This window comes from Myotis davidii, unplaced genomic scaffold, assembly GCF_000327345.1.
Source record: "Myotis davidii unplaced genomic scaffold, ASM32734v1 scaffold449, whole genome shotgun sequence".
In the NCBI taxonomy this organism is placed as follows: domain Eukaryota; kingdom Metazoa; phylum Chordata; class Mammalia; order Chiroptera; family Vespertilionidae; genus Myotis; species Myotis davidii.
In genome coordinates, this window is record NW_006383007.1 from 3,157,745 (window position 1) to 3,173,240 (window position 15,496).

Genomic DNA, 15,496 nt, shown 5'->3' on the forward strand with positions numbered 1-15,496 from the left:
TTGAGATTTAGAATTCACTATAAAGATGAGATATTTCTGCCTTAGAGCAGGCAGACTCCTTCCCTGCATTCTGCTTTGAACTATCTATTAGACATGAGAAAATGACCCCATGCTTTGAGAACAAGGGAGAAATCACCTGAACATGAGCATATTAATTCAAATTAAAATTTCATATTTTATTTATATTTAAAATTCTTAAAGAATCTGGGACCTTGTTACTATTTTTTCTCAGTTCTCTTGCAGCTTTCTGGAATAAAATCTGAATTTGTAAGAGGGCTCAGTGGCCTTGAGAGTGGTTATCAGGTACATATAGATTATGGTCTATAAACCCAAAGTAGGATACAAAGGAATACTATGCTGCTCTAAAAAGGAAGGAACTCTTACCATTTGAAACAGCATGGATGGAACTGGAGAGCATTATGCTAAGTGAAATAAGCCTGACCAATGGACATAAGACACTGGGGCATAGGGGATGCTAGGGGACTGTCTAGGGCGGGGGGGAAAAATGGACACATATGTAATACCCTTTGTAATAAAAAATTTAAAAAAACAAACAAAAAAACCAAAGGAAACATAGTGGAGAGTAGAACAATTAAATCTACACATTGAGCACTTACTTATTAAAATCATTTTTTTAAAGTTTCTTTAATTTATGGGGAAAAATGGCCAAGCCAAGTCCTAGACAATTATAACTGATGAAAAACAATTAACTTGATTATAAAGACTCTTACTCAAAAAAATAAATAAATAAAAAGAGAGAGATAAAAGAAAAAAAATGTTTTGAGCCACTGGGAATTTGAGAAGTGTTATTATGTATGACCACCATTAGAGATAAGAGGTCCCAAATAGTAATTTATTAATCAACATAATCAGTAGTAGACAAAAGTGGAGGGACCCTAAGTAAGAGGTTCTTCAGTAGTTTGGGTGACAAAAGCATAGGTTTTAGTACTGGTTTAGATTTTTTAAAGGTCTGGCACCTGATGATCCTAAAACATTCAGAAAAATGTCCTCAGAGGAGAAAGCTAAGAGTTTGAATCCAAGGCTGCACAAATACTATAGCCACTAGCCATATGTGGCTATTCAACTTTAAATTAAAATTGAATAAGATGAAAAATTCTGTTCCTCAGTCCCTGAGACCATATTTCAAGTGCTCAGTGGCCACATGTGGCTAATGGCTACCTTGGTGAACAACACAGATACGGGACATCTCCATTATCGCAGATAGTTCTCTTGGACAAAGCTGACAGAGGGGATAAACAGGAAGTAGTTTCATTTTGAGTCTGCAGAAAAGCCTGTCTGTCTTATGTCCCTCACCTGAACTGTGCACTATCAACGGAAAGATCTCTGGCCAACATGCAGGCTCTGGAAAGTGGTAAAAGATGCAGCACCCTCGTGGCAGGGTAAAATTGAAAAACTATTACATATGTAATTTATAACCCATATTATTTAAGATTATGTTAATCACTCTCTAACCTAAAAGCTGCCTCAGGTCATTTCTCCTGGCACTGGGTCCAGGTTTTACTCACCTGCTACTTATAGTGCAGATGTTAATTACCAAACCCAGCTGTGTTACTCTTTCCAGCACTACATGGCGCAGAAAGCCCCCAACGCCTTTCCTTTCAGCCTAAACAACTGTGCGTGATAACATTAAATTGTCCACAGTAATTCCTAATTCATTCAGTCCATTTTTGCATAAAAGGGTATTTTGGCTTTTCTGAACATTTGGAATATGAGTAGATGATAGATAGATAGATAGATAGATAGATAGATAGATAGATAGATAGAGTTAAATACTGATAAATCATTTTATCCTGTTTTTCATCAACAGTCATTCCAATTCCTATTTGACAATAACTGTTCATTATTTTTTCTACAAGTGAATGGTTTGACAATTGCATTAGTTACAGTCATGTAAATGTTATGCAAATATCGCAATATTATTACAATTATATATTTATGCCTTATAAAAAGATACAATGTTTCTCCAGACTTCTCATCAGTCCTTCTTTTCAGATAGAATGCTATCAAAATAAGTCATAAACGCTTAAGAGATAATTATGTCAGAAGGATAGCTATTTTCGAGGGTAAAATAGAAAGTTGTGGGTATAAACTAGACACAAATTGTAAACTGCAGACCTTCCAGTTGCTTCACTGTGTGATGTTGAGCGTTTGCCCAGAGAAGCCACAGTTTCAGGGGGAAAATCTTTAGTCTCTATAATCCAGAGAATGTACTTACTTGCTTTCTGAAAGACTTCTGTCCCTCTAAAACCCTTAACATTTTTTTAACTGTCTAGGGTACAAAAGTCTGTGTCAGCTGACTGGAAGTGTTAGTGTCTCTGGACTAAGAATGAGATTATGAGTGTGAAATATAGCTTACTTCTGTTTTCAAAATGTGTATGTAGCTCTAGAATTTTTTCTCAGTATCCCATCTACAGAGATGAATGGATACATGAAAATGAGCCCTGAATTATTTATTTGTGCTTAAAACCAGTTTTGAGTAAACACTGAACAATTGCAGTGAGATTTTTGAAATAGAAAGTGTGAGCTAAGAAAAGTAGTCAAGATCATAACACAGTAGCATGTGGACGCATAAAGTGTTATGGTTGAGAAGGGCTCATAAATTCTGATTGAGGATAAGTAGACCTATTTACTTAGTAGGCTTAGCAAATAAGAGACTTCTAAAGACTGGAGAGAAAACAGTTCGAAGCACTTGCTTTGAAATTCGTCCATGGCTCAGAATAAATGCTCATGCTTCACTGTCACAGTTTCTCCTCCCTCACTGAATTCAGGAAACGCTTTCCTCATGCCATTACCTTTCTTGTGTGTGGTATCTAGACAGAGATGCCTGTACACACACACACACACACACACACACACACACAGATTTATAGCAAGTGTTTCTCTAAATATTCTCCCCCACCCAACAAATCTACATTAAACTCTATCCAGTCTCTCTGATGCACCTGCATTCTGGTTTTCTGGCTAGGAAAGAGAGTGGAAACTTTTGGAAGCTATCAAACTCCTCTTAAATCAGCCAGGTAAATGAGTTACACATGGCTTTTCGTGTTCATGGGAACTCCCAAGTAATATGGTGAGGAATAAATGCAATCCACAGCAATGCATGGAAACCTACCAACAGCCCATAGTTTATTCCAGCATTGTGAATCTTGTGGTTGTAGAAGTACTTGGTGCAGAGTACTTTGTGCACCATAAAGCATTACACAATCTTTAGTTATTATTGGTTTCTATGCACAGTATCTATCAATTCATTCTCAATTCCCAATAATCAAAACCTAATAAATTTTCCTAGTTTCCTATTTGTGAAGATGAATGTTAGTAGTGCTCTTATTTTGCAGGTTTATGTATATAATAGGCACAAAATCATAAAATTCTAATATCTCAAAGTAACAAGAAGTGAATAATAATCTTTTATCATTAAAGAATAGACAATACCAACTTATTTTCATAACAGCTAGCTTAATCTTCATAGCAGACTTATAGAAGCTAAGTAGATGTTCAATATCTAACAGTTAATAAAAAGTAGATAGATTCCATTTGAACTCTGATTCATCTGTATCCAAAGTCAATAGCATATCCACTATGACTGACAGACTTACTCTACTAATAGTGCTCACAAGTTTATTATGATTGGCATACATGATGCCGCACTGTGAGGCATTATTATTCCCATCCTATAGACAGTGAAAATGAGGCCCAAAGATGATTAATGGATGTTCTAAAGTCATATGGCAAGTTATAATACTCTTCCCATTTATTTTGAATCTTTCAAAATATTTTATTACCATTTTTATGTATTCAGTCCACAAATACTGAATGAGCTGTGTGCTGGGCACAATTCTGTAAGAGCTGGGAATACAAGCATAGATAAGATAATGTTGGTTGGTGCTTTCTCTCAAAGAGCTCAGGGTCTAGTGGACAACACGTGATCTGGCAGCAAAGAAGAGTGATACAATAGGATGCCCAGAAGGCCAAGTAGTATCCTACCCACCTCAGAAATTCCCAGTACACCCTATGGGGAACAGCAGTCGGCAACCTCTGTTCTTTACACAATAGGCAGTACAGATGATTATTCCTGCCTTGGGTTGACCATCAGAGTGCAATTATCCAACTACTCGAAACTGGGCTCACTGCCAGGAACCACCCTGAAAGTGCAGGAGCCATTTCCTGGCATCTGAGACTAATAGCTCCAGGGCATCTGCTCATAAATTCAATAAACATTTATAGAGCATGTACAATATGCTAGGCACCAGGGGTGTAAAGTCACATAACATACATGGGATCACTGACATGCAAGCAAATAATAGTAATGCCACATCCGTACTGTACGGATGTGTATTCAGGGAATGGTCAGATTCCCCCAACCCATGTTCCATTAGAAAGTCATCCAGATTCAGTGCTGATAGAAAAGCATCAACCATTGTGAACATTATCCAGTTCAAGAGGATCAAATTAAGAGCCTGAAAACCAGAAAATCATCCATCTTAATTTGCCCAGGTCAGTTCCCAGATTACATCTTGCATCTGCATAAATGAAGGTCCTCCACACCCTCTCACCCCCGGACCCCTGCCTTCACTCTCAAAAGTGATCTCATTTGTTTGGTAAATTATATGGTCAACCAACTTATGTTCAATGGAGGATAATACCTGCTTTGCTTTAATATACAGGGAATAGCTTAATGTTCATTCTGGAATGCTATGTGCCAACCAGAGTGCTAGGTGCTCTGCTCATGCCACCTCACTCTTCATGAGAATAGTATATCATCCCTGCTCTGCAGATGAGGAAATCAAAATTTTAGAGAATTCAGTTCCTTGTCCAACAATTACATAGATATTAAGTGGTAATGCTAGGCTTCAAACACGTGTTGCTGGTTCCTTGTAACAGCAGTTGAAGTAACTTTGACAGCAATATTAAGGACTAAAGAAGACTATCCCCAGAGAAAGCTGCACACAGTGCACTAATTGCTCCGTAGGAGACAATCAGGACCTGGACCATAAGTATAAAGACAGAAGGCCTGTGGGTCATCACTTAGCCCATGAAAGGCCTATATCTTCTCAGCCTGCTCACCCTCTCCTTCCCTGTCTATGCTCAGCCTCATTGACCACTTCTTTAGCTCTGACACCCTATTCTGACCATAGCCAATGCACCAGCATGTGGGGGTTAGGTTGAGGGGGGAGTAATACAAGGGAAAAAGGATGTATCGGCCTACCTCCTTCAGAGACTGTGCCTTTGCAAGGATCCGTTTTACCTGCTTCCATATGGAGCCTTAATATGGTGCCTAAGGGATACGAGAAGAGAGAATTTTTCACCAGTGAAATGGAACTTTTACGGTTTGTAAAAAGATACATCTCTTTTGTTAGTCCCTTTATTTACCTCTGCAGTGCTATAAACTGAAGCAGGAAATTATACTTTCAGATTAGGAAGCACTGTGGGAGGAGCGGTTAGAGATTTTCATGGAAATTTACCCCAGTTGCTCAGGCTTTATTCCCATCTTCAATAAAAATTGCTTAGTTGATTTATTGGAAAATACAAACAACACAGAAAGGTATAAAAAGAAAGTGCAAATTGTCTGTAATTTCATCACCAAGAGACAACCAATAGTAATGTTTTAGTTTGTATCTTTCTGGATATTTTTATGGTAATTCATATACACACAATTTACTATTTTAATAAAATTGTGGCATACTCTATATATGCTTCTGCAAGCTATTTTCACCTTAACATAAATATCTTTATGGGAGAAATGTGGATCTATACAATTTTTCATTAGAGTATGAGTCTCTTACATGGCTATATGCCAATTTTTCGCTATTACATACAATACTACAGTGAAGATTATTACAAATAGATAGCTGTGTAGTTGTCCATCCAGTTGTTTCTTTTAAATATCCCCATAAAAAGTGAATCTTTTCCACTTTAGCTCATATTGCCAAGGCTTATTCAGGTAGGGTAGCAATATACACTCCCCTCATCAGTGAATACAAGCCCATTTTCTGCATGGCCCATTCATACTGGTGATTATCAACCTTTTTAAATTTTGCTGCTCTAACAAGAAAATTTTAATTGATTGTTCTTAACAATTCACTTTAGTTAATTGAATAATGAAGAAATAGTAATTAGAACTAATTACTTAATCAAGGACCTCAGGGCTCTGTGTTTTGTTGTTGTCAATTTGTTTAGTCATCTGGAGACTTTCTAACACCAGCAGCCAAATCCCAAGAAGAGTACAGGTCCACTTGCTTTGGGTTAAAGCTTCTTATGTGAGACCAGACCCCAGTTTGTTATTCTGACCACTAGGTGGAGTCCAGTTACCAGCCTGAAGAGACAGAACTGCAGCTTTAAGTGCATCCTAGCTTCCTCATGTACCCAGTGACCTCCAGTTAACCCTTGTTTCCAATAGAGATCCAAGGGCCTGACTTTCTCTCTCTTGTAAACTCATTATCTATTATGAGGCTTTTCAGCATAATTTTGAAATTGCATCTAGGTTTCCTCAGCTCCCCTTCCCTCTGCTATACCCGTCCCTCTCTCTCCTTTATCATTATTGTTTTTAAAGACAAAAGGGTAATCTGGTCACCCCCCATCCTTAGTCTGATAGTCTTGTCCAAAAAGCATTCTGAGCTCTTAGATTCCGGTGAGAGAATGTTGCTACACTGAAAAAGCGGGGGGGTGGGGGGGATCAAGAAATAGTTTCACCTCAATTTAATCTAAAGGATTGAATGCCAAAGACTCTAGAATGAAATTCTTCTTGATCTCATGTTCAATTACATTGTTTTCAGGAAATAATACTCAGGAGTGCCTGTTGTGCAGTTTCAAAGGGGACATGACAAACTTCGTAGTTGCCATCCTTTCCTACGCTTTGAATATTTCTTAAATTTTCTGTTTTCAGCAGTCACCTGCATTTCCCTGACCCATCAAATATAAACACAATCAAGGAAGACAAATGGAACAAGGAATGCCAATTATAACCCTGAGCACTCCCACTTTTAAAATTTAAGATATTTGCTTCATTTATACAAAAATGAATCATTTTCTCCCTAATTCCTTCATAAATGTGAAAATTCTTGGGCAAAAATGTATTAGGACAGATTGGGTCTTACAGTTAAAAGAAGGTCAGAATGTTAGATAATGTTGATGGTCTCATTAAACTTTAAAGATTGCATTCCCTAAATTTGTCTGTAGTAGGAATCTAAGGTTTATTTGTTTTTTATTAAGTAACACTTTAGTCAATAAAATAATTTCTTTGTATTTATTTTTTTCCAGTTTCTCGAAGTGAACTGCAGTTCTCAGGAATCACCTGTGTTTCCCTTACCCATCCTATATAAAAAAGGCTAATATGCAAATAGACAAAACAGTGGAACAACCGATCACTATGATGTGCACTGACCACCAGGGGGCATGTGCAGAGCATGGCGGTGTTGGCCACAGAGGGATGGTGGAGCAAGGTGAGTAGGGGTGCCAGACCAAGGCGGGGTGCTGGTCGCTGTCACGGGGGCGAGCCTCTGATGGTTACTAAAAATTCTTTCTTCCAGCACGCCATGATCCGCCTGACTCTCACTCCTGCTGTCAGCACTGGTCCCACTCGCACCCGCTGCCAGCACCAAGCTGCCGTTCCCACCTACTGCCAGCGCCTGGCATGGTCCCTGATCGCTTGGTGCTGTCAGCGGGTTCGAGCAGTGGCTGCCGGCTCCATTCGCCCCTCAGGGCTTCTCCACCTCCCCTTGCTCCTGAAGGGAGATCAGTGCGGACCCGCTGATGGTGCCGGCCCCAATTGCTCCATGCCTTCAGTGGGTGCAAGTGGGGATGGCGCCTTCAGCATGTGGAAGTGGGGCTGCTGGCAGACAGGGGATCAGGGGCTGTGGTGGGAGGGGCCAGGCGGTAGTGTGGAGGATGGGTTGAGACCTGGCCCTGTGCCCACTGCAGCCTCGCGGCCCACAGTTCCTTTCAAGGTGCATGAATTCATGCACTGGGTCCTTAGTCAAATCTAAACACAATTGAGGGCTTCAAACACATGTTTCTGGCTCCTTGTAGTATATTTGAAATGGATTTCTACCATGACCTTTTTATTTTAAAGTCATCTTTAAAACTCAGAGTCAATTTGAAAAGAAAAAAATCTAATTTCATACTCAATAGTTGTTTGGGGGTTATCCTATTATTGGTTCTAGTTTTATTGCATTGTGTGTTAGGTGGGTTTTTTTCCAATCTACTTTTGAACACAAAAAGAGTACCTCTATGATGAATCTAAAGACCCTTTCTCCAAAATTTAATCTATTATAAAACTTAACTTTAATTTGGTTGAATAGTTTTAAGCAAAATGAATTTAGACAAACTGCTTTCCTGCCCTTAAATGTGTATTTTGGAAAAAAAACACTCCAACAGAAATACAAATGGTAACTGACAGAAATCTGGGCTGGAGGCAAAGAGAACAATTCTAAAAGAGTTCAAATAATCCAAGCAAGAGATGGTGTTAGCCTGAACAGAAATGGGAGATGCAGAAGGAGGAGTTAAGTTTTGAACTGAGCTCATGGTTAGTAAAAACTGAGGTGCACGCTTTCAGAGGCATATTGGCCTGGAGCTCAGCAGTAAGGTCTGGTCTGTAGGTAGGGATTTGGAGTTACAGTTAGTTACACGAGTGATATTACAAATGAAGTAGGCAGTGGAGTCATTTGTAAGGAATGATGGTCCAAGTTAACTGAAGAAAGTGGTGACGGTTTGATTTTAAACACAGGAGTTACAAAGAATGAAAAAGAGATAGAAGGCTAGAGTCCTGAATAAAGTATTAAATTAAAAGTGTTGAGTTTATAGTTGTATCTTTATATAGATAGTTGGCCATAGAAGCTGAGTTTGACAGCTCTTTGGCCTTCTCCATAGAGAAGTGGGAAGAGCAGCAGGACTTGGGGGATGCAAGATGAGGAATTGTGTTTTAGACATGTTTAGCAACAAGTATAAAAGCTTCTAATACAGTGGAAGTTGAAAATATAAATGTCTAGAATTCGATGAAAGATTATTTGTAGCAGAGAACTTTAATTCATGTATTTAAAAAAAGATGAATACAACCTGGTAAGTGGTAGAAGAAGAAGGTGTGAGTAGGGTTACATACCCCCATATTTAGCAAGCATATTAGAACTTACTCTTCTAATATCCTCATGCCTACAGTAATCTCCTTGGGAAGCTAAGCTCTTACTCCACAATTTGACATCCCCCCAGGTTACCAAAAAAAATTACATTTTTCTCTTGATAGCAGCACATTATTTTGAACCAAAATAATTGCTTATTATTCCTACTAGTCTATATTTTCTGACTTGGCTTGTACAGATTTATGATTTGTTTCCATGTAACATTAGGTTGCCCTTTTCATCTAGAGAGAAGTTGGAGTAAAGAATGGTTTCATTACATGATTCTGTAGGTGACTTCCCTGAGTAGCCAACAATCTTTTGAATATATACTTATTGCCCTTATTACATTAAAAATAATCTTGTTCATTTATTTTCATTCTTGTATACCATGAATGCAAGCCATAGAAGCAAAAAGTCAGGAAGTCCTATGTCAAAAATAGAAGATTATTTTGATGGCCCAAACCTCCTGGGGTTAATAAGAATTGAGGTTGAGTTTGAAAAAAGTGCAAAAAGGCTAACCAAGGAGGGTTATGAAAACTACATTGGCATCTGTGGATTGGGCCTATTCCATGGAAGAGGAGTACTGTAGACTGATGTGTGTAGATAATGTAATTAGCAACTGAAGACTATTGTTAAAGTAGGTGCATAAGAAAGCTGGTATCCCCGATTCTACTTTGTTCCAATGAAAACTAAAAAGGTAGCAGAAGTCGAACTTAACATGAAGAGAGAGAGAGAATAAACATTAAGTTTAAAACATTCCCACCCTTGTCACACTCCACCATCTAAAACCATTTCAATATTACATCTAGACAATACATGTATTTTGACTGATACCCTGGTATAGTGTCTACTTGAGAAAATGTTTCATCATAGCCTTTGTGTCTGGTTTAAGTTAGTGCATGAAATGCAAGTTCTTTCATTTGAACTAGTTTTACATCCCGAAAATATACCACATCACAGGGAAGATTTGAAACTCTTTTTTTACCCCCAGTAAAGAGTCTTGATACTGGTAATAATATTACCTACTTGGACCATCAACTATGAATATAATGCATTTAGTAGGTCCTTTAAAAAGGTTGGTTGAATAAATTTTTGAAGTGTGTTACTTATTTTTCCTTTCAGGGTAAAGTTTCCTCATCTATTAAATAGTAGGTACAAGAACTTCATAAAGCTAAGACATAAATTTCAAGTGGGATAAAATTTGTAAAGTACACTGCCTATCACTTAGCATGTAAGTACTTAAAATGTTGATCCCTTTTCTATTTTGTTTTCTTACCTTGTGCATTATAATCACCACTATCTGGCAATGCTCCCTGAAAAATAACTCAGATCACAGTCTGCAAACTGTTCTTAGAGAAAGAAAATACATTTTTAATTAAATATGTACACATATACATATACTTATATATTCATATACTAGAGGCCCGTTGCACGAAAAGATTTGTACAATAGGCCTTCCCTTCCCCTGGCTGCCGGCACCAGTTTTCCTCTGGCACCCAGGCCTCCCATCTTCACTCTGCCGCTTCCTGCCTATGTATGCAAATTAACCACCATCTTTGTTGGGTTAATTTGCATACACTCCTGATTGGCTGGTGAGCATAGCGGAGGGATGGTCAATTTACATGTTTGTCTATTAATAGGTAAGATATCCATACATACACCTGTATACATATATTTGCTCCTCTAAAAGGTTGAAAACCCCAAGAACCATCTTTGCTTGCTTCCTCTCTTTGTCTCACTCCTGTTACCTCTTCAAAACACAGTCCCAATTTACTCATCACTCCTAGACCCATTTGACATTCTAGTCTGGGTCAACTCCCATTAGTTTTCCCCTGAATTAAATAATGCAATTACGTTCTTTTTAAAAAATTTATCATTATTATTGAAAGTATTACAGATGTCCCCTTTTCCCCCCACCATTGACTCTCTCCATCCTGCATTTTCACCCCTTCCCTTGCTGGCCTTCACCACACTGTTTTTTGTGTCCAGGGTTACACAAATATTCACATACATTCTTTGGTTAATCTCTTCCCACCTCCACGCCCCACCTTCCCTCTGAGATTCATCAATCTACCTACTTTCTCTATTCCCCAATTTATGCTCCATTACAGATAGTACAAACACCAAAGTGATCTTTTGAAAATATAAATCAGGTCAAATCACTTCCCAGCTCCAAAAACAAAACAAAACAAAAAATTCAAATGGCTTCATATTTCATTTGGGATAAAAACCAAACTCTTTACCATGGTCTATGAGGTTCTTGTCATCTGGCCCCACTTTTTCTCTGAGCTCTCACATTTTTTTGGAAATCTACAAGACTTCTTTCTTTTTCCAAAACATGCCAAATTCATTAATATCCTACAGCTTTTGCATTTGATTTCTCTGCCTGGAATAGACTGTCTCATGGCTGTTTCCATCTCGCCATTCAGGTCTCAGCTCAAATGTCACAAGGGGCAGGAAAGCACTTCCTGCCATTTATTCAAAGCTGGCCTCACTTCTCCTCTGCCCCACTCCGGCACATTATTCTGTTTAATTGCATGAATAGAGTTTGTCACTATGATGAAAAATCCTTGTTTATTTATTTATGCAAATGGAAAATAATCCTTTTACATTATTAATATGATCTGATTTTTTTTTGCCTTCCTGAGAAAAAATCTCAGTTCTTTTCTAGAATCATCCACCTGCTGATTAGGATCAGTTCCAGTAGGGTTGTACTGAGAAAGTCTTAGGTAACATTAAGCTTTTAAAATTCAAAGCCAAGCTTTGGTCTGGAGAAAGGATTATCTAAATTCCTCTATCTCCTTTAACTTATAAAGGAACAGGCTTTGTGGAAAAGACCAGAGAACTTAAGGTGTGTAAGGGGAGTCCAGATAGAAGAGAAAAAGGAGAAAGCCAGACCTTTCTTCTACCTTCAGGAAACTGTAGAAGAAGGAAGTGGTAAACGCCCTGCTTCCCATTTTTGGGATTCATCACAGGCTGCCCTAGAGCCGTGGTCGGCAAACCACGGCTCGCGAGTCACATGCGGCTCTTTGGCCCCTTGAGTGTGACTCTTCCACAAACTACCACGTTCGGGCGCACACATACAGTACGATTGAAACTTCGTGGCCCATGTGCAGAAGTCAGTATTTTGTGGAAGAGCCACACTCAAGGGGCCAAAGAGCCGCATGTGGCTCGCGAGCCGTGGTTTGCCGAGCTGCAGTTTGCCGACCACTGCTGAGAGCAAAGCAGCACTGTAACCAGGGGGCACAGCACAGCCCCCAGTTGAGGCCCTGAGCTATCCTAATCCTGAGTCCCTGGCTTCGTCATTATAAAAACAGGAAGGGGGTGGGAAGAGATTAAGAATGTATATGCCTATGTGCATAACCCATGGACACATGGGCACAGAAAATAGAGCCAGACCATAGTGCGTAGGCAGCGAGGATAGGTTGGAGAGGGGGTTGGAGGGGGTCAATGGGGTTAGGAAAAGACAACTGTAGTACTTTCAACAATGAAGATAAATTGAACAACAACAAAAGGATCTATAACTCTCTAAAGGTCTGGCTAGGGAGTTTATGAGAGGGGATTCCCTTAGTAGGTAACAGGTGACTTTGTAGTAAGTTCTGCAAAGCAGGTCTCCTCTAGAGCTGGAAGGAACCATAGTCAAACCCTGAAAGTCTATATATAGGAATAATCAAGGGGAAACAGAGTCATCCAGGGTGGCCTTGGGCCTGTCTCAGCCCACAGAGGACTGCTGACAAGCTTCTCTGGTCATAAACTTCTGCCATAAACATTAGTCAAACAAACAGCAACTAAGTAAATACCTGGCTTTGGAGACTTGACTCATCCTCCATCTTGTTCCGGGTGTAATTAGAAGAGAGGCGGAATGAAAATCAGAGCAGGTGTATCTCAGGGAGACTAAATGTTTTATACAGCAATGGTTCTCACACTTGCGGTTTATCAGAACCCCCTGGGGAGCTAATAAAGCCCACAGCAGCCCAAGCTCCTCAAAATGGGATGAGGAGATGGGTACCAAACTTTGAGAGCACCAACATTTGAGAACCGCTCCTTAGGCTGTTTAAATCATTTGATCAGATTAAGCTTAATTGGATGAGACTTAATTCTCTGCCTCACTACCCAGTAAGTAAAAGCTCAAAGGAGATAAGCTACAGATAGTTATTTTTTAACTTATATTTTTTCTATGCATATCCACATTTTATTTTTTAATGTATTTTTATTGATTTCAGAGAAGAAGGGAGAGGGAGAGAAAGATAGAAACATCAGTGATGAGAGAGAACAATTAATTGGCTGCCTCCTGCACACCCCCTACTGGGGATCAATCCTGCAACCCTGGCATGTGCCCTTGACCAGAATCAAACCTGGGACTCTTCAATCTACAGGCTGATGCTCTATCCACTGAGCCAAACCAGCTAGGGCCACATTTTATTTTGGGTTAAGTTTTATTATGCTCTTCATTTAACTACTATAGTCATCGTCTTGCAATTACAGTTGACCCTTGAACAATGCTAGGTTAGGGTGCTGACTCCTGTACAGTTGAAAAATCCCCACAACTTAACTACTTTTGCTATTGGCAGGGACTTGGTTCCAGGATCCCCATTAATACCAAAGTTTGATCAATGCATACAGTTGGCCTTCCACATCCTTGGACTTCCAATGGCAACTCAAAAATTAAATTTATTTATTTATTTTACTTTTAGAATAAGTGGATTCACTTAGTTCAAATCCATGTTATTCAAGGATCAACTGTATACTATATGCTTCATGATTGGGATCCCATCTTTGTTGTTCATTGCTGAACAACTATGCCTGGCACAAGGAGTTGCACAGATATTTATTGAGAGAATCATTCACACAGTTAATTAATCAATTATGCATATTCATTTAGCAGAGATAATTTGGCATCCGGAGATACTCTGCATTCTGCCTGGGGTGAAGGAGAAGGTGGGGGAACAAGGGAGGAAGTGAAGGAAGTCTGGCAGAAGCAGAACTAAACATTTTTGAGAAACAGCTAAAAACACCCAAAGAAGTAAGTTGCCTGTTGCTATCAAGTAGAAGGCTTCCTTTGATCGTGTGAAAATACATCAGAATTGAGAGGGAAGGAACAAAGGGAGTCTCTCAAAGTTTGACTCAAGGAGTTAAGTCCATTGGCTTAATGTGGGGGAGGCCTGAGAGTTGTCAGTCAGCTGCCTTTATTATAAAGTGATTTGATAGAATGAAATTTGCAGTTGACATTCAACAGTCCTTTTGTTAATTGAACTTTCTGGTATATAGCTTATCTCTCTGATTCAGATTTATTTCTTAAATTTTGTTCTTTATTATGAAATATAAATTCAATGTCTAAAACTTAGTTAATGTAGACAAATGATAGTATCTATGATCACACACCCTGGAGATCATCACTGTTAACCTGGTTGCCTAATAAACACGGGTATATTGAGGACTCTGATCTCTGTCCCTTTGCTGGATCCTCAGCACATACAATAGTGCCAGGAACAGTGCTCAGTAAATAATTATTGAGTGAATCAGTGAATTATTGTGTATTAAATATTTTTCTTCACATTCACTATTCTCTAGAATAAGAGTATTCTCCTCCCTTTGATCCTTATGGATCCTCAAAAGTAAAAATATGTATTTAAAAATTTTTATTATTCTTTCCTGACTGATGGTCTGGATTGGTAAGTATTTCTTGGATATACTTTAATTTTTGACTCTCCTTCCTAAATGCAAAACTGAACACAGACTTTAAAAGGGGCTGACCAAGCAGAATATAGAAGAGGGCAACTTTCCAGATCATACTTCCTATATCCACTTAGCAATCTAAGCATCTTCCGCAATTTTAAGTTAGCAAAACTGGGTAGCTGCTGTTTCTCTTTTCTCACATCATTTTTTTTTTGGCCTTTTTTTGTTGTTCTCAGTGCATGTCTATTTGTTTTTCCTCACTGAGACGTTTATGCTTATCAAATTTCATGTTACTTTCCATTATACCATTTCTAATTCAGTAACCAACAATTATACAGAAGTACCTTGGTTTTATATCTTCCAAAATTGAAAATGCCTCTGCTTTAATTCAATTCAGAGCTTGCCTATAAATCACATGAGACAAATGGTTAGGCTGCTTTCAACTGAGTCACGTAGCTTGCGCTCTGTGTATACACTGGTAAGTTTGGGGTAGAAAGAAAAGAAGCAAATCTCATTACATAAAATCAAAACTAAATAAATTACATGAGAATAATTATGTATTTTAGTAATTTTGAAATTGAGTGACTTTGTACTGTGCCAACTTAGCTAAGCCAGAAACGAGTCTTCCAGAATTCCCTTCTCTGTGTGGGTCTGAGTTCCGCTTTGCTGCAGAGAAATTTGCATTAAGA